Source organism: Parasteatoda tepidariorum, chromosome 5, assembly GCF_043381705.1.
Source record: "Parasteatoda tepidariorum isolate YZ-2023 chromosome 5, CAS_Ptep_4.0, whole genome shotgun sequence".
Taxonomy (NCBI): domain Eukaryota; kingdom Metazoa; phylum Arthropoda; class Arachnida; order Araneae; family Theridiidae; genus Parasteatoda; species Parasteatoda tepidariorum.
Genome location: NC_092208.1, coordinates 13,574,236 through 13,599,633, shown reverse-complemented (window position 1 = coordinate 13,599,633; position 25,398 = coordinate 13,574,236). Strand labels below are relative to the sequence as shown.

At 29.5% G+C, this 25,398-nt stretch overlaps 1 protein-coding gene and 1 long non-coding RNA gene across 2 annotated transcripts in view; both read right to left on the bottom strand.

The window, feature by feature from the left end:
- Positions 1 to 25,398, bottom strand: part of LOC107454047 (voltage-dependent T-type calcium channel subunit alpha-1I) — a 345,752-nt gene that overhangs the window by 183,766 nt on the left and 136,588 nt on the right. The window lies entirely within an intron of this gene.
- Positions 18,263 to 23,975, bottom strand: LOC139425566 (uncharacterized). The gene is made up of 2 exons (XR_011636780.1): positions 23,848 to 23,975; positions 18,263 to 18,602 (listed from the first exon to the last, which is right to left on the bottom strand). It is a non-coding gene; the product is annotated as an uncharacterized lncRNA (long non-coding RNA).

The window sequence follows — 25,398 nt, the reverse complement described above, 5'->3', positions numbered from 1 at the left end:
CTCTTATTTTTATTAACAGTAGTTTAGTATGCGCAATATAAATTATGAATTTCGGACATTCTCAAATTATTAATAATTCTTTAATTACAATTTTTAAAATTCTTGGAATTCTATTCAGTCTGGAATTCTGTTGAGTCTGTTTATCCCTATAAATCCCTAATTTTTGAGGCGTTATACTTGTAGTAAAAAAAAAAGTTATTAATTTTATTATTATTATTTTAAACTTTATAATTAAATTATTAATAATAGATCTTCAATGCACTAAAATTCATGGGCGTATAAGTAATTCAAAATATGCACTTCAATTTATTTAGTATGTTTAAATTATAGAAGTTAATAGAAACAAAGCAGTACTATACATTGACTAAACTATTCGGTGTAATTAAGGATTTAAATGACTTTAATGCAATTTATGTTAACCATTGATTAGTTAAGCTCCCCTTTGAATGTTTGAATGTAGAGTAAAGTTTCATAAATGTTATATAACATCTAAAAAGCTTTCAAATTCATAATAATTGGTATTACAATAATGCCTTAAAGCTTATGGCATTTAAAGATTATGCAAATTTACTAAAATTAACTGAAACTTAAAATTTATATTTGCACGTTCTGAATCTTTGTACCGGAGATAAAAGTTTTGATAAAAAAGAGAGACGTAAAGTTCTAATGCATTTGATTTTACTCATTATTCTATTATGATCTTTTAATTATAAAATTATTCTGCTTCATTTTATTTATTCTGTTATATCTTATTTATTTTTTAATTTATTTTTAAAGAAATAATAAATTGCAAATAAATTGTAGACTAAAGGAAAAGCGACTTCTATATATCTGTCATCAAGTATCTAATAAATTTTTAATCACTATAAACCATCCATTGACGCCCATGGTTGGAACCTTGTGCCTAAATTTAACTTTAAATATATCAAAAATCTTTCCACTACGGGCACATTAGAAATGAATGTTTTTTTAGGGGAATGATTTGAAAAGAAAAGTTAAATTAAATTTATAAAGTTAATTTTAAATTTATATGGGAGAAAAAATTTTAATCGTTAAATTTTAAATTTATATGGAGAAAAAATTGCATTTGTTTAATTTTAAATTTATATGGGAGAAAAAATTTTAATTGTTTAATTTTAAATGTATATGGGAGAACAAATTTTAATCGTTCAATTTTAAATTTATATGGGAGAAAAAGTTTTAATTGTTTTAATTTTAAATTTATATGGGAAAAAATTGCATTTATTTAATTTTAAATTTATATGGGAGAAAAAATTGTAATTGTTTAATTTTTAACTTATATGGGAGAAAAAGTTTTAATTGTTTAATTTTAAATTTATATGGGAGAAAAAATTTTAATCGTTTAATTTTAAATTTATATGGAAGAAAAAATTGCATTTGTTTAATTTTAAATTTATATGGGAGAAAAAATTGTAATTGTTTAATTTTAAATTTATATGGGAGAAAAAATTGTAATCGTTTAATTTTAAATTTATATGGGAAAAAAAATTGTACTTGTTTAATTTTAAATTTATATGGGAGAAAAATTTTAATTGTTTAATTTTAAATTTATATGGGAGAAAAAATTATAATTGTTTAATTTTAAATTTATATGGGAATAAAGAATTGTAATTGTTTAATAAAAAAGTAACTAAAATAAAAAAATTTCTTTGTTGACCTAGGTAAGAATTGACTTTAATTTTTTTCCTCCATATATTACTTGTAATCAAGAAGTTTACAAATAAATACCAGTCGCCCATTGAAACAATCAAACTATGCAACAACAACAAAAAAACTGATATATACTGCAACAAATTCACGAACATAGCAGACTATCATCATAAAGCTTTCTGAAACGCTGCCATAAAATATTACAACCAAGTGATAACAATTATTCAGACAAAGATATCTACGTAAACCACATAAGTTCAGACCGTATCATCAGTATTATTGTCGCCATTGTATTTAACCTTGGGTTTCGACGACGACATGTAAGGTAAGTAATGTACTAGTTATAGTGTCTTGATGTCGGTTAAATCAGAAGCATAAGAGGTTCAATTTTACCTCAATTCTTTTTTCTTGCATGAAAACTATAAAAGGTTTAATCTTCTATTGTTCTTTGACAAAAAATAGATAATATTTCAAAACAAAGAACTATATATCTCAAAGAAAGGTAAAAAAAATAATAATAATAGAATTAGGATAATTCATGAAATTAATAATACTGCCTAGACTTGTCTAGGCTGGAAAAAAAAGCATATGATCTTAGTTTACTTAATTTTTAGAAATTATTGTTCTTTACTAAAGAGTCACGTCAATTTTGTATTTTTTTTTAATATACTGCAAATATAGTTGAAAATAAGATAATTTAAAAAAATATTTCTTTCTTGCTGGCGTTGCTAAGATTAGAACAAATACTCAAAATTGTGTTTTGAATTTTTGGAAAATAAAATTGAAATGAATTATGATTTTTTTATATATGTTTTTAATCATATATATAGCTAAATTTTGTAGTTTTGAGAAGATTTTATGTATTATGTATGCATATATTGAACAAAATATTATTTAAGCCTATACAACACAATAAACAATAAACTTCGTGCCATAAGCTTCATAAAATAAACATTTTACATTTTTAATGTGCTTCTCTCCGAGAAAAATTGTTTTTAACTAGGAAGAAACGCAGTTTATTAAAAAATTATTAAAACAGCAAGCTGATTATTTGGAAAGTTTTAAAACCATTTCCTTTTTGTAGCACAAAAAAAGAAGCTTATTTTTTTATCTTTCATTTTAATTAAAGCAATTTAATGTTTTTTCACAGTATTAAAGAGAACAATCGCGATAGAAAAACAATTTTAATAGACAAATAAGTTATGGAGTTTCTCGTGAAAATGTGAATTTCCTTTATCCAAATAAACTATGTTTATGTTACTAAATGTATAAAACAATATTTCAAGAAAGAGAAATAAGAGCACGTAAAGAAAATTTGTGCAATTTATGTGCAGAGGAATATATAAAAATTGTACTGGAAAGAAATACTTTTCATAATATAGTTATTACCTATCTGTTGTCAAAAAAAAATAATCGATGAACAGCAAACAAATAATCTTTTTCTTATAGTATTCATTATGAAACTAAAAGAAAAATCAAATCATATAATGTGAAAAAATGATATGGTGGCATTAAAAAAAGAAAACAAAATAAGCGAAAATAACTAATCGAAATAGAAAAATATTGAAAAAGTTCAAGTCTAGAATCATTACAAACTGCGTAATAAAGTAAAGTAATACAAAAAAGGAATACTTTTCAAAGCATTAAAGAGCAAAAGTTATCATCCATGTTCGTAAAATGAATAACAAATACAACATTTTTTTTTAAAAAGTTTTAATGTTATGTTCTTCAGGGAAAGAGAGTAAATAGGATTATATATTTGCTCTAGACACAAGGGGAAAAAATAGAAATATTTTGCTTTTTTTTGTCTTAGTATATTGAACACGGTGCGATAAAATAAAGTTGCAGAGAAATTTAATATATTTCGGTCAGATAATTGCGTATAAAGAACGTGCTATTCAACGAAATGGCATGAGAAATACATCTGTGGTTTTACATCTCATATATTTCAGAGCTGAGGACATAAAATTTTATATATTCCTCAGATTTTTCCTTAACAATTTTCCAGAACATTCTCTTTGCCCCCCGGTTCGAATACATATATGCATAAGGTGTTGTTCCAAGTTGTTCTTCTTCGTCTTTTGTCTTCTTTTGATTATTCCTCTGTGGGAAAATATCAGAATTCTTCAAAACTACATCCAAAATCCGCACCTCATCTATAAAACCAGAGAAAAAAATAGCACATTGAGGGAAAAAATGATTTGGATTTATCTCCGAGGAAGAATTTAACGATACTGGGGGGAAAAAAAGGGAAAATTCTTCACCGTTTTCCTGAAAAAGGGCATAAATCTGGATTATCGGAATGTTTCTTCTATTCTCGTCAGAAACTGCAATCCTTATTTCGATTTGTGGACTTCTGAAATAAGGAAAAAGACGGAACTATATCTCTCCGCGTCGAACTTTTCTTAAGAGTTGGACAACATAATTAGTCAGCCGATACGGCGGAGGAATATCATCCATTTTGATGTTCGATGTACCTCAAAAGGATGTAAGAAGGTTTTTGATGGAAACGAAGAGTTTTATTCACTGCTTTATCGAATTTTTTTTGTCATTAGTTTATTACTATTTTATGCTCAAGGACTCAAATTTGTCTTTTAAAAATGTCGATTCGAAATTTTTTTTTTTTTATTTTAGTCTCTTTGCTGCAGTATTGACTTGAGAAAACAAAATTAAATGTATGTTTAAATTTACGAGCTTTCAGATTTCGTAGAAAATGCTATTCATGATCATTCCTCTGAAAAACGTTTTTCTTTTATGTTCTTTACATGAAATATTTTAAATCAAAGGAAAGAATAAATAAATAAAAAATACTTCCGCTAAATTAGCAGAATACAAATTGCTCCTTTTTTAAGCTTGCATACTTTCGTAAAAAAAAAAAAAAAAGAAAAGAAAAGAAAAAAGAAAAAAAAATCAGAAATATTTTCAAGATACACTTTTAAAACTTTTTGAACATATAATAACTTTTTTTGAAGTGTAAATACATTTCAAAGCAATAGTTTACAGAGTATGGAAAATTCAAAAAGTAATTTAAAAATATTTTATGAAAAACTTAATGTAGTTAGAAATTTCGTAGTTAGTTGAATTAGTAAAATAAATGTAGTTAGCAAATTTTTTGTATATAACTTCAATCTGCAAATTTAATGTAATTTGTAAATTAATTGAATTCGTAAACTAAATGTAGTATTTAAACAGATTGTAAATTAATTAAATTTCTCACTTGAGTTTAGTTAGCAATTTTTTTTATCTAATACGTTATTATTAACGAATTATTTAATGATTTATAGATGGCAGCGTGTTTGAAAACTTATTCAATTTGTGTATTGTGCCTAGTTTTCAAATTAAGTCGGTTTGCAAACTGCATGCATTTGTCGCTTGAAATTGTAAATTAAATACAGTTTCTTAATTATTTCAAATTGTAAATTGAATGTAGTTTTCAAATTGATCGAAATTTGAAGCCTATTTCGATAATGTTTCATGGCAACCTTAATGCAATGCTTAATTAAAATTCTATTTGGTGACATTGGTCTCAAGATTACTAATATATCACGAACTGAAATTTTTTTCAGTGAAAAAGTTCACCTTTTGAAATAATAAGTTTAATTTTTTTCGCAATTGTTTCAAAATATCCAATCGTATAGAAATCTATCATTATTTTTTGAGAATTTTAATTTGATTTTTTAAGGGTCTATGTGGTTTTGATTCAATGTATGACTTTTTTGCTTTTCTATATATTTTCTAACATTCAACTTTTACTTTCGATTTTTTAAAGGAAATTTTAACATTGTGGGGAGAGAGTATTCGACAATAACAACCTTTTAAAGGTACTCCAAGATTGTTCAAGTTATCATGCCTTATATACTAATGAATTGATGTTTAATAAACGTAATGGCAGTTACGTCACAATACTCCCCCGCCAGAATTTTAACAGATATAGAATTCGATGAACGGATACCACTAGTTGCCGTATTTGTGAAAGGCCGGGAGAGCTGTATTTAGTTCACTGAGTTTTTGTCGTGAGAGCTGTATCAAGTTCACGGTAGTGTGTGTGGTCTCTCCTGTGTTACTATTAGCAGTCAAGTGTTTGCAGGATTACGTTGTGTGTATATGACACTGAGAAGCAACGGCGCGAGGAGAACGATAACGCAGTAACACGTAGCAAGTCAACTGTTTAATGTGGACCACCCATCGAAGTAGGCGTGTCCAAGTCAAAATGGGCGTTACTTTCTAGATAGATGAGTTTACATCACGTCCTAAGGTCAACCTTCATGTTTTAAAAGGTTCCCAGAGACAGTATAGAGTTAGTTTGTTTTATATACTAGTAAATTGATGTTTAATAATCGTAGCAGTAGCTAACACCACAACGTAAGCACAAGCATTCTTTTAATCAAAACACTTTTGTGAAGAAATGCAAAGAGCATCCATAATTAAATTTTATTTAAGGAAGAAAAAGAAGAGATACTATGACGAATCATATATGAAAATCATGTTAATGACTCAAAACTGCTTTTAATAGACTACCGTATGTTTTTTCAAAAACCATACTTGCTCAAAAAAATTTAAAATTAAAAGCATTTTTTAATAAAAAGGTTGATTTTAATTTTCATTATTAATTTTGATTTGATTTTTTGAATTTTTATAAAAACATTTTTTTTCAAAGTTTAAAATACTTACCATTATTAAATGCTAGTATGAATTTCGACAACAAGCTGTACTACAACCAATTACCATGTTTTAACTTAACATGTTTATTAAAAGCCGTGTAAGCTTGCGAACCAGGTGGGGGAAATAATGAATTGGGAAAAACTGATTAAAAGACTGAACTAATAAATAAAATCAAAAGTCATAAGTTTTCCGTAGTTCAAATTTAATCCACTGTTCAAAATCTAACGGACGAGGTTCAATTGAAACACGGGGAATGTTTAGTTTCGGTATACATATTATTCTTTTAACTTTAGGTGAAAAAATAGACATAAGCCACGTTCATACTTTCCCCTCAGAATGACTCAATCAATAACAGAACAACCTATATCATAGCACGTAGACATGGGAAAACAAGCAAACAAAGACTTTCAGGATATAACAACTTCCGACGGATTGATGAGAAACAGGATTTTTCTCACACTTTGCCCTTTATGAAACAACAAAGAGTGGAAAACACACCATGGGAAAATAATTTTATTTTTCCTATGATTACCCGGAGACGGCAAATAGTTAAAGTAAAGAGCAGTTTCTGGGAGAATAGTTACTTTTTTGTTATTTATGTTTCCAAACAATAACATCGTCTTAATTTGATGATTTGACAGCTAAAGTTTTGTTTCGTGTTGCGTTGCTCCAAAAATTGGGTAATTTCATTTGTGTTTATGCGTTTGTTTTCCGGAAATGTATTTTTAATGATAGATTGAATTTTGCTTTGAAGTTTGAAAGACTTAAATAATGCCTCGATCAAAAGTTCCATAACTTACAAACACGATTTTCATGCTTAATGAAAATTGGGTAATTTCATTTATGTTTATGCGTTTGTTTTCCGGAAATGTATTTTTAATGATAGATTGGATTTTCATTGATGTTTGAAGGACTTAAATAATGCCTCGATCAAAAGTTCCATAACTTACAAACACGATTTTCATGCTTAATGAAAATTGGGTAATTTCATTTGTGTTTATGCGTTTGTTTTCCGGAAATCTATTTTTAATGATAGATTGGATTTTTCATTGATGCTTCAAAGACTTAAATAATGCCTCGATCAAAAGTTCCATAACTTACAAACACGATTTTCATGCTTAATGAAAATTGGGTAAATTCATTTGTGTTTATACATCTGTTTTCCGGAAATTTACTTTTAGTAACAGATTGAATAGTTGGGTGAATTTTTCATTGATGTTTGAAAGACTTTAATAATGCCTCGATCAAAAGTTTCATAATTTACAAAGACGAATTCCATGTTTAATGAAAATTGGGTAAATTCATTTGTGTTTATACCTATGTTTTCCGGAAATGTTCTTTTAGTGGTAGATTGAATAATTGGTTGAATTTTTCATTGATGTTTGAAAGACCTATGAAAAATTCCATAATTCACACAGTGTTAATAGTAATGCACGGAGAGTAAGTTGGTGATATAAACATATCACGTCCGGGTCACCAATGTGTAAAGAGAGCAATGTCAACCTTTCATCTCTCAAAAGGTACCTTAAGAATTAACATGTCTTTTATAAGAGTATATTGATGTTTAATAATCGTAGTGATAGTTAAGCCACACTTTGTAAAACGAAGATTTAATTTTGTTTTTTGCATTCATTTCAAACGTTGTTAACTGATCGGAAATAGTCTAGTTTAGTAAAGTCTATAGCACTTTTTTCAATTTTCTAAATTGGAATTAAACATTATGAAGTGATCTAAAAAAATTCTGTACAAGTACGTGCCAAAAAATATTTTACTTATTACTAGGCCCACTGTGCCCATCTCAGTTTTCTTGACCTTGGGTTCTGGGGTACAGGAGCAGATGTTCAGGTTAGGAGGTCAGCCGAACACGAAACCCCCGGTGTATAGTTCCCAAGCATGCTTGGTACTCATTTATCGACCCACCGACGGGATGAAAGGCTGAGTCAACCTTGCCCGCCCTGAGGATCGAACTCAGGACCTGTGGCACGGGAGCGCGAAGGGCTACCACTCAGCCACCGGGCGTGTATCAAAAACACATAAATATAATATATAAAAAACATTAAAATATCAAAGCAAATAAGTTATTGCTGAGTTATGATAAAATGAAAAAAGCTGCAAAAAATATTATATTTCAAATATTTCATAACACTATGGATAATTACACTAAGAACACTACAATGTTAGCAGAGTTTAATAAAAAAAAATTATGTATAAATGAAAAAATGTCATTAAAAAACACATATTCTTTTTTATTCGTCTATTCTATAACATTTTATCCTGAATTGTAGCCAATAAAAAAAATAAAATTTAAACAAATGTACTTAAGCGTAGCGGAAACTTTTCTATTGTTTCCATCTGTTTGGAATGTCGCCAAAAGGAGAAAAAAAAATGTGATTTAAAGAGATGCGCCTGCTAACTTTTAACGACTCCATTCAAATGTATTACGGCTGAGTAAAAAATAGGTTTGAAGATAGAAAGCCTTGCGACGATTTGTGACGAGCAATTGCTCATTTTCTCTTGTAAGATGAATTGTAACTTCATTTCTCACTTACTCAATGTCTTGGCGTAGTTTAGATATGAAATTTCTTATTTAATAATGATGAACTATAAAATATTTTTTTGGCAAATGCATGATGATAGCATCAAATTTTTCTTATGCTCCAAAGCATGTAGTGCGCAAAGTTAAAAAACAAAAAAAGGATAATACTCTGAATATTGATCTAATGATCGGATTTATCAAAAAAAAAAAACTGAAATTTTTAAAAATTTATTTCTTAACTATTTGATTTCTAAAATTTTAGATTTTGTTATAAATTAAATAATAAAGAAATTTTAGAATATATAATTATTTAGATGGAATTGCTTTTGGATAGACGAGTTTTACAATTATGAACAAAATGTTTGTAATTCGCTTTAAGAGTTCAAGAGATAAGATGCGAGGAGAAAAAATTTTGCTAAAATTATCTTACCTGCATGGTAAAGACATTTATGGTTAAGAAAAAAGTACATAATTCTGGTAACTAAATCAAAATGTACCACATTTAAATCATTTATTTGGTATTTTTTCGGCTCGTTGTGGTAATGGTTTACCAGATTCAGTTTTTTGAAATTATAGCTCATATATTATCATACATTTATTAAAAATACAAAATTGAAAAGTGCAGTTAAATGAAGAAATAGTTTTCTTTCCATGCCATAAAATGTCTTGATAAAATTATCAAAAAGTTCTTCAAAACTATCCTTCATTTTATCATGTATGTGGCAAATTTAACCTTTTAAAGCCTTTTACCAAATCGAATACTACTAATCAGTTTACACTTTAAATTGGATACATTAAATGTTGTTTAATTGGATTGCATTTAAATGTTGTTTAATTGGATTGCATTTAAATGTTGGATACGAGCTAGGTGACATTTATTTATTTTCTCAATACATTTCTCAACTATAACAGAAGGTAAGGGGGCATGAATGAGGCTTTCAGGTATTTTATGAATAATGTATTCGAGTAGATCAAGTATGAATACTGTATTCGAGTAGATCAATACTGTATTCGAGTAGATGATGTCTTGTATACCCGTCACGGAGTTAGTGAGATTTATTCATTTGTTACTGATATTATCACGATGAATCAATTTAATCAGGCTGAATCAATTAGGTATTTGACATGCGTGGATGACGAACTTGATTGGCTGCTGAATCACCCTTAATGCCTACGTATGACGTTGCTTGCAGATTACTAATTCGAAGCAACTAATTCGAAGCAGATTACTAATTCGATATTGGAAATGGAAAAAAAATTGGAAGAAAACAGGAGGGAAAAGAAAGAAAAATACGACTCACTACAAAATGAAGAAAATTGTAATCCCCGCAAGGCGATCACTGGTTAACCATTGGCAAAATGGTTGTTGTCTAATTTTTTTTGAAAAGCAAACTTAGTTGTGTTTTCATCTAGGACATCTTTAACTGTTAATCCTGAACTGCTCGGTACACAATTTCGCAGACATATCTAAATGCAGCTAAAGCACATTCTGTGTAAATTCTTTTGATGACTGAATAGACATTGAACAGCCAATCGAGATCAATATTAACATTTTCGGATTGGTACAATGGTGTTTGGTGGAGATTGTAAGCTGCATCATACTCCCGTTTTGAATTTACAAGTTCATACATGAAATACGATTTGAAAGCTAGACTTTTTTTTCAATTTTACATTCTGAAGAAAAAAACATTTTTGAATAAATATTAAGATCGTTTGCTACGATCTATATATATATATATTTCTCTTACACGGCGACAAAAAAAAGCCTCATTACAACTCCCCAAATGGCAACGCTGGAAAATCGACCAATGATAGCCGCTAAAAATGTCACATGCCAAATCTAGCTGAGGTGACTCAACATATAGCGCTTTTAAAAACGGAAACTGAAATAACCAGAGAGAGCATTCTTACCAAATGTGATCTCTTCCGAAATTCACCCTATCAGTTGCGACAATCTCATACTATTAAGCTAGGCAGAAGTGAGTAGTCTTTGTCGATAGATCTCTATTTTAGTATTTTGTCGAAAGCTCTTTTTTCACGAATTTATATATTACGAATTTATTTCACGATTTTTGATTTATATCACGAATTTATTTTGGAAATTCACTTACTTCAATTTTTAATAGGCTTAATTATAGCCAAAATTTTAACCTTTATAAAGAGATATCAGTTTTAGAAATTTTATCTTAAGATTTTATACTATAGCACATTTCTAATAGGTTTAACGAATTACATGTCATTTATTTGAATTCAAATTTATTTTAATAACTTAGTATTTACTAAAAAGATTTAATTTTTTTTTAAAAAAAAAGTTGTTATATGGATTTGAATGACTGTTTTGAATTCTTAGAATTTTGTGCATTTGCAATGTACCTAAGTTAGTAACGAGCGTTAGCGAGCAGGGGGCGCAGCCCACTAGTTTCTTATAATATTTGTGAAATGATAATGCATTTTTGTCGAATAAGATTCTCATATAAGTTAATTATATTATGAATATAAAAATATTATTTTAAGAAAATGAGTATTTCTACCCAATATTGTTACTTTTATTCTCCAAGAAGTGTTTTGGAATTTGTCAAAATTTTTTTACAGAATCTTACTAATGAATTTACTAGATATTGTCTTTTTTTAAAAAGAAAATGTAACATAATTAAAAAAAACTGGTGAAAGCATTTATACTTTTTTTTTTCATAAACACAATAAGAAGATAGGCTTACATTGTTTAAAAAAAAAATTCTTCCTCGATATTTTCGGGGCGAACTGCAAGCTCAAAGATAAGATGAAACAATATAGCACGCATATGGATGCATACCTTTGGGAAATAGATTGATCAATATCTTTCTGGGTTATTAATAGAGGCATTATTTTAGAAGAAGACAAATCTCCCGCAGCTATTGGATTACCATCGATGACGTAATTGCCTCCAACCTGTTACAGAATCTCTAAGCTCTTCCACTTGATAAATAACATTGAGACATGGAGCTGGCATTTACTGTCCCTGAATCCACTTAATAATGTCATAGGCATTTAGTGACCCTGAATCCGTTTAATAATGTCACTAAACTTAAGTAGGACATTTGAGGTTTCAACCCAAAGAAACATGCAATCTTAAAGGTTACCCATTGCATATATTGTTGGATAATTATTTTTCCTGAATAATTATGAAGTGATAAAATTACTTTGTATATTAACTAGAAACAAAAGTTATTTGAAACTAATTCTTGATGGATAATAATTTTAGTTGCAATTATTGCAGACATATTTTATTCCTTTGGATGCTAAAAACTGGTGAAATTTGTACATAGTTGGTTATTTTATTTACTTATTTATTGCATTTAAGATTCCATAAAAAGTTCTTTTAATAATTTTATCTGTTTTTAAAGTTCTATGCTGTTGACTTTGTTTATTTAAATTGAGGACAAAATACTTCCAACAAATTTAATTATATTTGCTTACCATCGATCGGAATCGACGCCAAGAATTTGAAGGACACCTATTGCATATATTGTTGGTATTTAATTTTCCTAAATAATTATATAGTGATAAAATTTATTTTGTATATTAACTAGAAACAAAAGTTGCTTTTTGAAAGTAATTATTGGTGGATAAAGTACTTCTGCTTGCAATTATTGCAGACACTGGGTACTAAAAATTGGAGAAATTCGTACTTAGTTGTATACTTTATTTATTTATTGCATTTAAAAAAAGTTCCCAATAAAAGTTCCTTTAACAATTTTGTCTACTTTATAACCTCTATAAAGTTGACTTTGTTTATTGAAATTGAGGACGAAAAACTTTCAGCAAATTGAACTAAGTTTGCTTGCCATCAATCAAAACTGACGCCAAGAATTTTCAATGTAAAAAATTCAGGAAGTTATGCGTACTTCATGTAGTTTTGTGTCTTCATTGCTAGAATAGTAGCAGCAAAGTTAAAGGCAGTTACTGCCATTAAACATTTTTTTTGTTAAATTGTAATTTTTTTTGCTATATTTTTTCCATTGTAGTTTTTAGGCGCAGATTAAAGAATTCTTAATATCGAAAAAATTACGTTTTGAACTATCGCATTTTTTGCATACATTTCATTGTGCAATATCAGTTTGCTAGTTTGGAAATCATTGGATCATATAATATCCTTTTAGGCATTTAAGTATTATTTTGAGCTTAGCTTTCCTCATTCAAGTATTGTACCGGTTATTTGAACATTATTTACTGTTACAGTTTAATTTCATTTGGCAAAAAAAAAAAGAAATAACGTCACTTTTAGTTGGTACAACCTCATTATGCCCGTCTTGCAACTCTACAAAAACTACCAGTTAAACAAGAAATCAAAATTAAAACCGTTCAGAGGCACCGGAAAAGAATATAATTTCCAAATTAGCCAAATTACCATTTTCTTTTGTTATTGCACTGTCTTTCATCTAAACATACATGAGCTAGATGATTAAAGATTGATATTATTCCTTTCAAATTATCTTTTCCTATGTTTTTCTTTTTTAAGTTTTTATATTTAGGCATTCCTTTTTCAATTATTATTTTATGTATTTTTGTGTTTTGTATGCACGTTTTGCGATATTTACTGGTTATTATTAATGATCGATAAAAACACATTTCTGTTGACGATGTGCTCATAGAATTTTTCAAAGTCAGTGAATCCGATTACAAGCCGATGGTTCCCCCCCCCCATTATATTTTTCTAAAATTCTCTAAAAATGAAGCAGTATTAGTTGCTGTATACACGAAATAAAATCGCCACATGATTTTACTGACACAAACTTTAACTCATTCATACAGAACATGCTGACGAGAGATTTTAACCTCCAGAAACTAAGTTTTCTCTAAATTTTTGACATTTAATTTTCTTCGTCTTCTAAAATTGAAATTAAACAAAAGAAATTAAATTAATGATAACTGAACTTGGAAAAATTAGTCAAGGGCGGTCCTTTCTATGAACACACAGTTAATTCCACCTTGAATAAGGGTTGTTATTCCCGATGACTTTGGATGAACGAAGAACTTTTTTTTACTATACTTTGATACCAGTAAGAAACCATACTTTAAGAAAAAAAATTTATTTCTTCATTTTCCCGAATGCATATGTTATTCAAATAATGTCTAGCGTCATACTGTTGGCACGGTTCTCAAAGCACAAAAGCTCATAACTATTGAAGGCCAAAGGAGGAAAACGGTTTATGTCCGTAAAAGATATTTTTTTTTAAAAATTTTTTGTGCGAGGATAGGAACCGTTTTCCCACTGCATAGACCAGGGGTTTCCAGCTTACATGCAGCCGGGGGCCGCAATTAAAAACACCAGTCAAATGGCGGGCCGCAACTTTATCAAAATTTTATATAGGACTCTTTTGTGCTTGAAGGAACATCAAATATTACTGTCAGATTTTTATCAAAGATTTTTAATATTAAAAAACAAAATAACAAGCATTACAAATAATGCTTGTTACGTATCATTTTTAATTTTCCCTTAATCAGAAACTTAGTGACACGATTTTTTTTCTTTTAAATTTAATTCCGCGATAAATTAACTTTTTTTCTCGACTTATTAGAAACTATAGCAACAACAACAAAAATTCTCGAGCAACTGAAATTTTTTTTTTTCCTTTCCGCCCATGCAATATTCAATTCAAGGAATTTAAATCAAACTTGATATTCATTCCTTCTTTTATACTTTTTAAAAGTCACAAATATGAATAATTTCGTCCAAAATGAGTGGTTTCAAAAATTTAAATGGGAGAATTTCTTCGAGAAAATTTCTAATACGCACGTACTAAATTATATTCACAAAAAACAGAAAAACTAAATGAAAAAGAGCAACATACACGATTATTTTTGTATTTGAATAAATATTTTCTTTTATACAAAACTTGAGAAATAAATATTTTTGCACCGTTGGTATGTTAAATTTCGCAGAAACGAAGAAATTAGGTTTTTTTAACCGAAAGAAAAGTATTTTAAACCCATATAGATTTTTTACGAAAATAGTCCGCAAAAAAACGACAACTAATATATTTTAGTTCGCGGGCCACAAAAAAAAGTGTCGTGGGCTGCCAGTTGGTAACCACTGGCATAGACCATCTTGACTCTCGGGTAGAGCCAATTTCCCAAGTAATAAATTTTACAAAACTGAATACTCTTTTAGTTGAGTAATTTTCTAGGTGTTGTCAAATTCATAGCGACAAATCAAAAAAAGTGGACATAAACCGTTCTCCCCCTTTAATCTTCAAATACTTTTTTAAACACAAATTACACTGGACCACGTGAAAAAATGTCCTGGCAGAATTGGAACCAATTTTCATGTAAAATAAAACCGTAAAATGTTCCCCGTTTTCCCCCATCACTCAACGTTTTTTGTAATCCCCACCCACTTTTATCGCTTTTCTATAATATAAAGGTCATGAATTTAGTTTGATTACTGTTGTTGTAGTTAATTTACGTCGCACTAGAGCTGCTCGATGGGCTATTGGCGACGGTCTGGGAAACACCCCTGGATGATCCGAAGACATGCCATCACAATTTTGATCCTCTGCAGAGGGGATGGCACCCCCGCTTCGGTAGTCCGACGACCTGCACGCGAAGTCGAGCACTTTACGATAGAACAGTTTAACGAGGACCAATACCGCACACCCTCGGTCCCTACGCAGACTGATCCAAGTGGTCACCCACCCGCACACTGACCGTAGCCAGTGATGCTTGACTTCGGTGATCTGCTGGGAACCGTGTCTTAACGATCAGTCCACTGCAGGACGAATTTAGTTTGAAGGTAGGAAAATTGATCATTTTTAGCTTTTAACATCTTAAGAGGGTGAAAAAATTTAGAAAAATGATTAACAGTAACAAGGAGAGAGGGAGAGAGATTCTGAAAAATTTTCTCCCTTTAATCGTTAAACAAATCTTCAAAATTATCATTTTTTTGCCTTTTTTTAGCAATTTTTTTAACTTACATATCCTTTTAGCTTTTAACTTCTCTAGAGGGTGAAAAATTTTAAAAAATGATTAATTGTAAGAGGATGAGAGATTTTGGAGAATTTTCTCCCTTAAATCGTTAAACAAATCCACAAAATAATCATTTTTTCTGCCTTTTTTTACAATTTTTCCATATATTCCAGTTTGCTAGCCTCCTTCATCTCCTCAAAGCACACTCTAAACCAATCGCAATTTTGGTTAATTTTAGGTCAGGGAGAGAGATAAAAAATTCTCGTATATTGAATTTTGCAAACGCAAGCACTTTAAGACCTCTTTAAGTGAAAAAATTATTACTTCAACTGTCTTGATTCTTTTGAGAGACTAGAAAATGAAAAGCTCAAATACGTGATATAGTTGGAACATGGAGGAGGAAAATTCGGGAGCAACTTGACGCTTGCATTAAAAAAACAATAAATCTCTGAAAATTAACGATTTTTCCAGTTTTTTTTCCAAAATTTTTTGACTAGATGTTCTAGCACCCTTTTCCTCACCCAAACAATAGAAATATTTAGTTACAATTTTGTTAAAATTTAGGGAAGGAAAAGTCAAAAATTCGTTGTACAGAGTATCTTCCATACTTTCCGGCAAGAGTTTTGGGAACGCTCTCACTTTTAGTCAAAATCGTTACTAAATATTCTTATCATTTTTTAGTGTTTGGAGAAGTAAAGATGGGCTAAGCACTTAAATATTGAAAATATGAGGATTTTTTTATAGTTTAAAGGAGCAAACCCGAATAAGATATTTAAGGTCAGGGGTTACTACCCCATGAATCTATTAATTTTCAACAATACTAGTGGCATTAGAAACTAGGAGAACATCTCCCCTTAGTTGACGGTTCTGGGCTGCACTGTCAAGAAGAATGAAGGCAACCCCCCCCCCCAAATGTTAATACTTGCTACAATTGCTCACGTATTACACTTTTCCTTCTCCAGCTTCGGAAGATTGTAAATCTTTTCATAAATCGGAACCGTGTACTGCTGGCGGTAAAATCAAATAAATTGATAATAAAAACAAAATTAAAACACAGTTCTATGTTCTATTGAATTTTGACCTAGACATATATGATATCATATAATAATACTGGCGTCATCTTTAACGGAGAGCACAGATGCATCAAAGTTTTATGAATCTAAAACAAAGGCATTGATGTGTGTAAGCAGAGAGAAAAAAAGTTTTTGGAAAACAGCTGCTGCAGTCCATCAAAAGATACATGCAGTTTCAGACGATGAGCGGCAAATTGTTGCTTCTAGCTCGCAGATGGCGAAATATTTCAATACCATCTGCCAATGACAGTCACAAAACTTTTCTGTGCGGCACTCCCACCAGATGATCATGTATAGAAACGCCATTGGCTTCCTACTCAGAAAAGGTTTCCTCTCAGAACAAAAGGGATTTTTCCTGCTTTGGTGGATTGCCAAGATGGTTCCCATGGCAACAGAAATCTTAAAAGAAGGGTCAACAACTACCGGAAATGATAAATTTCGTCATACTCCTCGTTTCCTTTGAATATATTGTGGCAGACAATTGCCGAGAGTACTGACGCCCTTCCATTTTAATAATTATCGAAACTCGATTCTTACGTAAGTGGGAAAAGAATTTCTCCTGATTATTTCCACTTCGGAAATACATTACGGCTCTCCAGACACAGGCAACAAGTGTAGCGCTCTTTTCCTCTTCCGAGGCGAATGTGAACTATTTTTCAGTTTCCAATTTGCACATTTATTTGCATAGTAATGGATTTATAACTTATTATAAAGCATGTTTTCGACTATACGCATATTATCAGATACCTCTATGTGTATAATTCAACTCATAACAACGAATGCAATATACTTAATGAAGCATATCGGTTTACCATGAATATACGTATGTTTTACCAAAAGTGAGAGAATCAGATATTGTGCATAATTTTAAGAAAATATTCATATTAATTAGACTGATTCATTAAAGTAAGATAGAGTATATAAAAATGTGAAAAATTAGAAATATGTGAATTATCTATGAAATGAATACCTGAGGTTAGTTCATATAATGTTTGAATTTTAATAAGACGTATTATTTATGACAGAATTTTAATCGTAAGGCTGATTAATGAAGTCATAACGCCAATGAGCATCTATTAAAATAAAATTTCTAATTTCTACTGGAATTTTAAATTAGCACGGTGAAATTTAGCAATAACAAAACTAAAAAGCAGGGAATAATGAAATTTGGGTAGTGTCTGTATTCAGTTGCAAACAATGGATACTTCAATTTCAGGTTGTCGAAGTTTTTTATTTTTCTCGTTGTGTTATAAATGATAGAAAACTTACCATTTGTACCCATATTGCGAATGAGGTAAGTTTGACTCTGTTCGTAAATTCAACCAAAACAAAATTAAAGCTGAGTGAAACTTATTAGGTAATAAAATATAAAACGACCTCCAGAAAAGTAGATAGGTACTTTATTTACGTCGCAGTAGACCTGCATAACGGCGATGGTTTTGGAAACATCCCTGTGGTGGTTCCAAAGACATGCCATCACAATTTTGATCCTCTGCAGAGCGGATGGTTCCTTCGCTTTAGTATCCAGACGATCTGTGAACGAAGTCCAACACTTTACGGTAGAACAGTTTAACTAAGACCGATACCACGCAACCTCGGTACCTCTGCAGGCTGATCATTAAAGTCAACCAACCCCTTACTGACCACAGCCAATGATGCTTGACTTCGGTGTTCTACTGGAAACTGCATCCTTACAATTACTTCACTGTGGGACCCTCCATAAAGGAATAGAATAAAAAGTTTTATTTACTCATTTTTTTACAAAATTAAATCTTTTAACAAAATTTTAATTTTTTTAAAAACATTATTTTAAAAAAAAAAGATGACATAAGTCTTGACGTCAATTTCTTTCACGAGAAATTTGACCTCAGACATTTTCTCCCTAGCAAAATTTACTCCATTTTTGTACGGCAAATGGTTAAGCTATTTGCATGAACAAGTAAATGAATTAACGCATTTACTTAAAAGTAATTGGTTTAAATTTTTAATCAGAGTATATTAAACCTGGCGACTAAATAAACGAGTACATTAAGTCTAAATTAAATTTGAGCTTAAGTACTCTGACCAATAAATATTTTGGACTTAATAATTCATTCAACAACCCTTAAATTTCAGAAATCGTCAGAGACTGAATTTTAAGGACAGTAAATGCTCTAAATTTTCAATTACGACGCAATTGCGGCCTTTAAGGTGGTATGCCATAATTATATCGGAAGATTTTCATCTATTTTCCCAACGCCATCTGGTGTGACAAATTAAACATGTCCCGTGATATAGTAGATCATAATTAACCTAAATATTTGACCCATCGAGGTGGAAGCTTTTATGAGACCTCCCTGAGTTGTTGAAGCTTTCAGACCTTCCCTTTAATTAATATACCCAGAATGATGGAATTTTGTGGGGATTCCAAATAGAGAACGCAGCTTGTTCGAGAGGATTTAGAAAAGAATGATTAAAGGAGAATGCCACAACCTCTGTGGTGCTCTTCGCTAATAATATAATTCCCCTAAATAGATGTAAATAAAAATCTATAATACCATTCATTAATTCCATAAATTTATTGCTTTCATTATTTTTTGACAATTTTTTCAGGAAATGCAGCCAAATTATTCGACGCACTATAAGATTCTACATAAAATCTTAATTATCAGGTGATACTATACAGCATTATTGCTTTTACGCGGCTGAAACCGGTTTGCACTTATTTATGTTCGTGTATCAATTGGGGTCAACATTGTAATGCAATACGTTAAAAATAAATTCAAATAGGAAGTATATAAAAAATCTCCTGAATAAAAACCCATTACATGTATGTTTAAATATAAAAGTATTGCCTATGAACTCGTGCAAAACATGTAATTATTAAAACACTAAAGTGCGTCTAATAATTTGGTCTAATTATTTTGATATACTAATATAATACCTGATATTATAAATATTCTATATTTATATAACACATCGTCTAATTTATCCAATCGTCGAATTTATATTATATATCGTCTAATTTATCCGATTGTAACACGAACGTAAACAAGTGCAAACCGGTTTCAGTCACGTAAAAACATAAAACTGTATAGTATCACCTGATAAATTTCACGCTGAATTTTATAGTGCGTCTAATAATTTGGCCAAGGACCTGTGCGATAAGTTACAAGTTTTTGTTTGAATATTCATGCGAATAAGAACTACGCAATTTAGTTTAGCATATGCAAGTCTTCTCTTAATCAAAATAACCTCCTTTAGAAGTAATGTACCGCCTCGGACAATCAAGTAATTAAAGAGCCGAGGTGGTTCAAGGGATAGAGAGCTTGCCTCCCAATGAGGTGAACCGGGTTCGAATCCCGACAATGGCTGGTTGGTTCGAATTCCGAACCCAGCTCGCATCGACCACAGTGCTGATTCAAAATATCTTCAGTGGCAGACGGATTATGAGTTAGAGTCCCCTTTGCCGTATTTTCGTATTTTCCCTTTAACGAATGCTTAGTGGGTAATGTGTAAATTGTCGATTGTCTAACTAATTTGCAGATTAAATAAGCAATTTGAGAAATGCAACAATTTCTTGGAAATTTAGTGGATTACTCTAGTGAATTTACACATTAGCTAGATTATTTGTAAAACAGCTGATTTCTACACGTTTGCTGCTACAATGATACTAAACTCTTTTCCGATTTATCCGCTACAGCATCAAACAAATCCAAATCCATATAAGAAAAAACTTATATACAATGATGAAGAAATCGTTTCCAATTGTTTGTTTTTTTAATCACTATGAGCTATAGCATCAAAGCAAATTCAAATCCATATACTGATAAACTTTATACGCAATGATAAAGAAATCGTTTCCAATGATCTCGCTTGATTTAATTACTACGAGCTATAGCATCAAAACAAATCCAAATCCATATAGGGATAAATTTTATATGCAACGATAAAGAAATCGTTTCCAATTATCTCGCTTGATTTTATAACTATGAACCATAGCATCGGAACAAATTCTAATCCATATACGAATAAACTTTATATGCAACGATAAAGAAATCGTTTCCAATTATCTCGCTTGATTTAATTACTACGAGCTATAGCATCAAAACAAATCCAAATCCATGCAGGGATAAACTTTATATGCAACGATAAAGAAATCGTTTAAAATTATCTGGCTTGATTTTATATCTATGAACTATAGCATCGAAACAAATTCAAATCCATATACGAATAAACTTTATATGCAACGATAAAGAAATCGTTTCCAATTATCTAGCTTGTATTTTATCACTATGAGCTATAGCATCGAAACAAATTCAAATCCATATACGAATGAACTTTATACGCAATGATGAAGAAATCGTTTCCAATTATCTCCCTTTTTTTTATCACTATGAGCTATAGCATCGAAACAAATCCAAATCCATATACGGATAAACTTTATATGCAACGATAAAGAAATCGTTTCTAATTATCTCACTTGATTCATCAATATGAGTAATTGACACTTTTAGCGTATTCGCTTGAAATTAAATTTAATAGATACTACAAGCTCTTTTTTAATTATAAAAATCATAATTGGTAATTAGACAGTTAATTAGTATATTTTTTTAATTTAAATCCTTCAATCAGATATTCAAGTAATTTTTTTTTAATAAAAACGTTTTGAAGATCCAAACCTTTTTATTATTTCCTTTTTTTTTCATAGCCATACGAAAAGAAATAATTTTACAAAAAAGAATGGTTTTGTTCCTCTTTAAATGAGCATATCTAATGAAGCTAATTATAGGAGAGTAGGAAAAAACTGCTTTTTTTTCAGAAAAAAAAGGCAAATAAAACCCCTAAAAGTAAGGAAGAATAAGGGCTACAAAAAACATGGTTCGTGGTTTAAATGAAACGCGATTTCGTTCGATCCATTCGGTTTTACTGGTTTCGTTTAAACTTGTTCAATATCATTATTCATGAAATGTCGTTACGGATGCAGCTAATTCCTTAATTGGTATGGAGTCATGAATAGAGAAAATTAAATAAAAGATAAGAGCCGGATTTTTTTCTTTACTCTGTTTGACAGTATAATAAAGAAATAATATATTGCTATACGCGTATGTCTACATTTATAATTGTCGTACTTCAATACGAGAATTTTAAAGAAGGTTAAAAAACCTTCTTTTTACGCTTGTTAATTATAGAAGTCTCTTTGGTAAATAATGGAATACCATACTGTTATGTGCGTGTGCTATTATTTATAATTTTCAGGCTTAAATGTAAGTTATTTGGAGATAGTTTATTTAGTCATTAATTTTAAAAATATATTTAATTATGAACGTAATAGCATAAACTTGTATGCATGTGCTTTCATTCAAAATAACCGGGATTAAAAATCTGGATGGAATGTTTTAAAGAATGTTTTTTTTAGTTATTAATTACAAAAACTATTTTAACAATGGAATAACGCATTATTATATGCATATGCTTAGGATTACAATTGTCTAGATAAACTATGAGCTAATTAGAAATGATTTATCAAGTCTTTATTTATCAAAATATCTTTAATAATTAATGGAATAACATAAAGATCTGTGCATGTATCTTCATTAGTTATTGACTAGATTGGATACGAGATATTTCAGGAAGTTTTTTCAAGTTATTAATTGTAAAAATGCATTTATATATTTATTATACAACAGATTGTTATGTGATAAATATATTTATATTTTTAACAAACAATGGAGTGACAGATTATTATTTGTATATGGCTTAAAATACAATTATCAAGGTTAATTACGAACTAATCAGATATGATTTATCAAGTCTTTATGTATCAAAATATCTTTAATAATTAATGGAATAACTTAAAGATCTGTGCATATGTCTTCATTAGTTATTGACTAGATTGGATACGAGATATTTCAGGAAGATTTTTCGAGTTATTAATTGTAAAAATACATTTATGCATTTAACAATGGGGCAATAGATTATTATGCGATAAATATTTTTATATATTTAACAAACAATTGAGTGACAGATTATTACATGCATAGGGTTCGAAATACAATTATCAAGATTAATTACGAACAAATCAGATATGATTTATCAAATCTTTATTTATCAAAATATCTTTAATAATTAATGGAATAACTTAAAGATCTGTGCATATGTCTTCATTAGTTATTGACTAGATTGGATACGAGATATTTCAGGAAGATTTTTCGAGTTATTAATTGTAAAAATGCATTTATATATTTAACAATGGGGCAACAGATTATTATGTGATAAATATATTTATATTTTTAACAAACAATGGAGCAACAGATTATCATATGAATATGGTTCGAAATACAATTATCAAGATTAATTACGAACGAATCAGATATGATTTATCAACTCTTTATTTATCAAAATATCTTTAATATTTAATGGAATAACTTAAAGTTATATGCTCATACCCTTATATATATATATNAGGAATAAATAAATACAAGAAAACACTAAGAAAGTTAAGAAAAACAATAAGTATCATTTATTGCGCTTAAGCTGCAAGTAAACAGCACTCATTAGATAAGTTCAAAATGAAGAATAAAACAAAGCAAAATTATAGACATATGAAAAAAAGGGGGTGGGAAATAATAAGTAAAAAGAAATAACAAACAACATTTTATTTAAGAAAAAAAAATGAAATGTTAATTAAAAAACCGGAAAAAAAGCCGGAAAAAAAAGATATAATCTTTTCTTCAGCCCATACGATTATATTCGCAAAACAGAGTGCTTTCTGATATTGTATCAATAAAGCCAAAGCAAAATATATTAATACAATAGTGTGAGGAGCACTCAAAAAAATTTTTTATAAAATAACTACAAATAAAATAGATCATAAAAAGTAAAAATAACATGTAAAAACAGATAATAAAATAAAATAAAAAGAAAAAAACAATAAAAAGGGAGGAATATAAGGCGAGTAGCGAAATCTTAACAACTTACATGGACGGATATTTTTCAAGAATGATTTAAAAATGTTTTCGCAGAAAGATTGCCAGATTACGAAATATGAAATTTGCGCTTTTGTTTTCATCTTTTGTTTTCATATTTTGTAATCTGGCAATCTTTCTGCGAAAACATTTGGCGTAATATATGTGCAGTTTAAGAAACTCTTTTAAATATATTTTAGTCCTAAACCAAAACAATCTGTCATAGCTACAAAACAGCTACTCATTATAGAGTAAAAATATCACTCATAATCAAATAGCTCTTTCAAGAACCCAAATGTCAAAGGTATGTTTTCATTGTTGTAAATACCAAACAGAATATACAATATTTTACTTTACAGATTAAGTTTTTGTTTCTTTTTAATTATTTACTACTAAAAGAAAAACTAAGTCGTTTCTAATGAATACTAACATGGTGTTTTGTAACCATGCTGAAATCATTCATTTTGACAAAACATCGCCACTTTAAGCTGGGTGTGTCGTGATTACACATAATTTTATTTCTTTGGAGCCTCCTGTTGCTGTTTAAATAAAATCAAGAAACACTTTTTCGTATCCAGGATACTACAGAAAAACTCACACACTTAACATTCTAGAATAAATCCACATAATTATCCACACTACTTATTTATTCTTCGTCTCTACTTGCTTTTATCTTTAAGCGAACTTTCACACTCGTTAAAATACTCTTTTTAATATAATTTTACCTTATTTATCACTGTTGAACCTAAAGTCAGGTAAGCTGATTAAATGACGGAAATTTTTCATAAATCCTGTAATTTTGATTTACTAAAATGCGTTTTTATCGCATATTTTATTTTTTGTGAAAGAAGCGATGCATTTTTTTCTTATACAAGGTGAAAAAAATTAATTAAATGTAAAACTAAAAGCACATTGCAAATCTTTAATATTATATCTTATTTTTGTTGCAGATTCGGATTCTCCAGAAAAAAGTAGCCCTTTTAGAGTTGTAGATTTTTGAATTTTGCTTCCCAGACGACACTATAACCAAGATAATTAAGTGGGTTACATGTTGTTTAGAATGGTTAATCTCGAAACCATTTAAGATAAAACAGACGCGTCAGAAAAATTTGAATATTTTTTTTTTAAATTACCGAAACATTTCTAGTTTTTTTTTCAATCTGAGGAGTTCAGATTTGCCACCATTTTAAACAACTTGTACCCTATTTAATTTTTATTCGTTACAGCATCATCTGTAAAGCAAAATGCAGGTTTTTTTTTGGAGAATCGAAATCTGCAATAAAAAATAAGGGTTCATATTTAGCATTTCAATGCTGTCCCTCATACTGAGTTTGGCATCTTTGGAAAACTTTTAAGAAATATTGAATGTGCTTAGTTTCACTTTTCGATCCGATGTACATTTTTCGAGATATTTGACAGTTGCCAAAACCTTTATACTATCCGTAAACATATTTGATCACGCTTTATTTTAAATCTTCGTGAACTCTTAACACGCTTCTTATGCGGAATGATTTTTTTACTCTTTCAGAAAAAATAATTGATTCAAAGTTAAACTATAAAATAG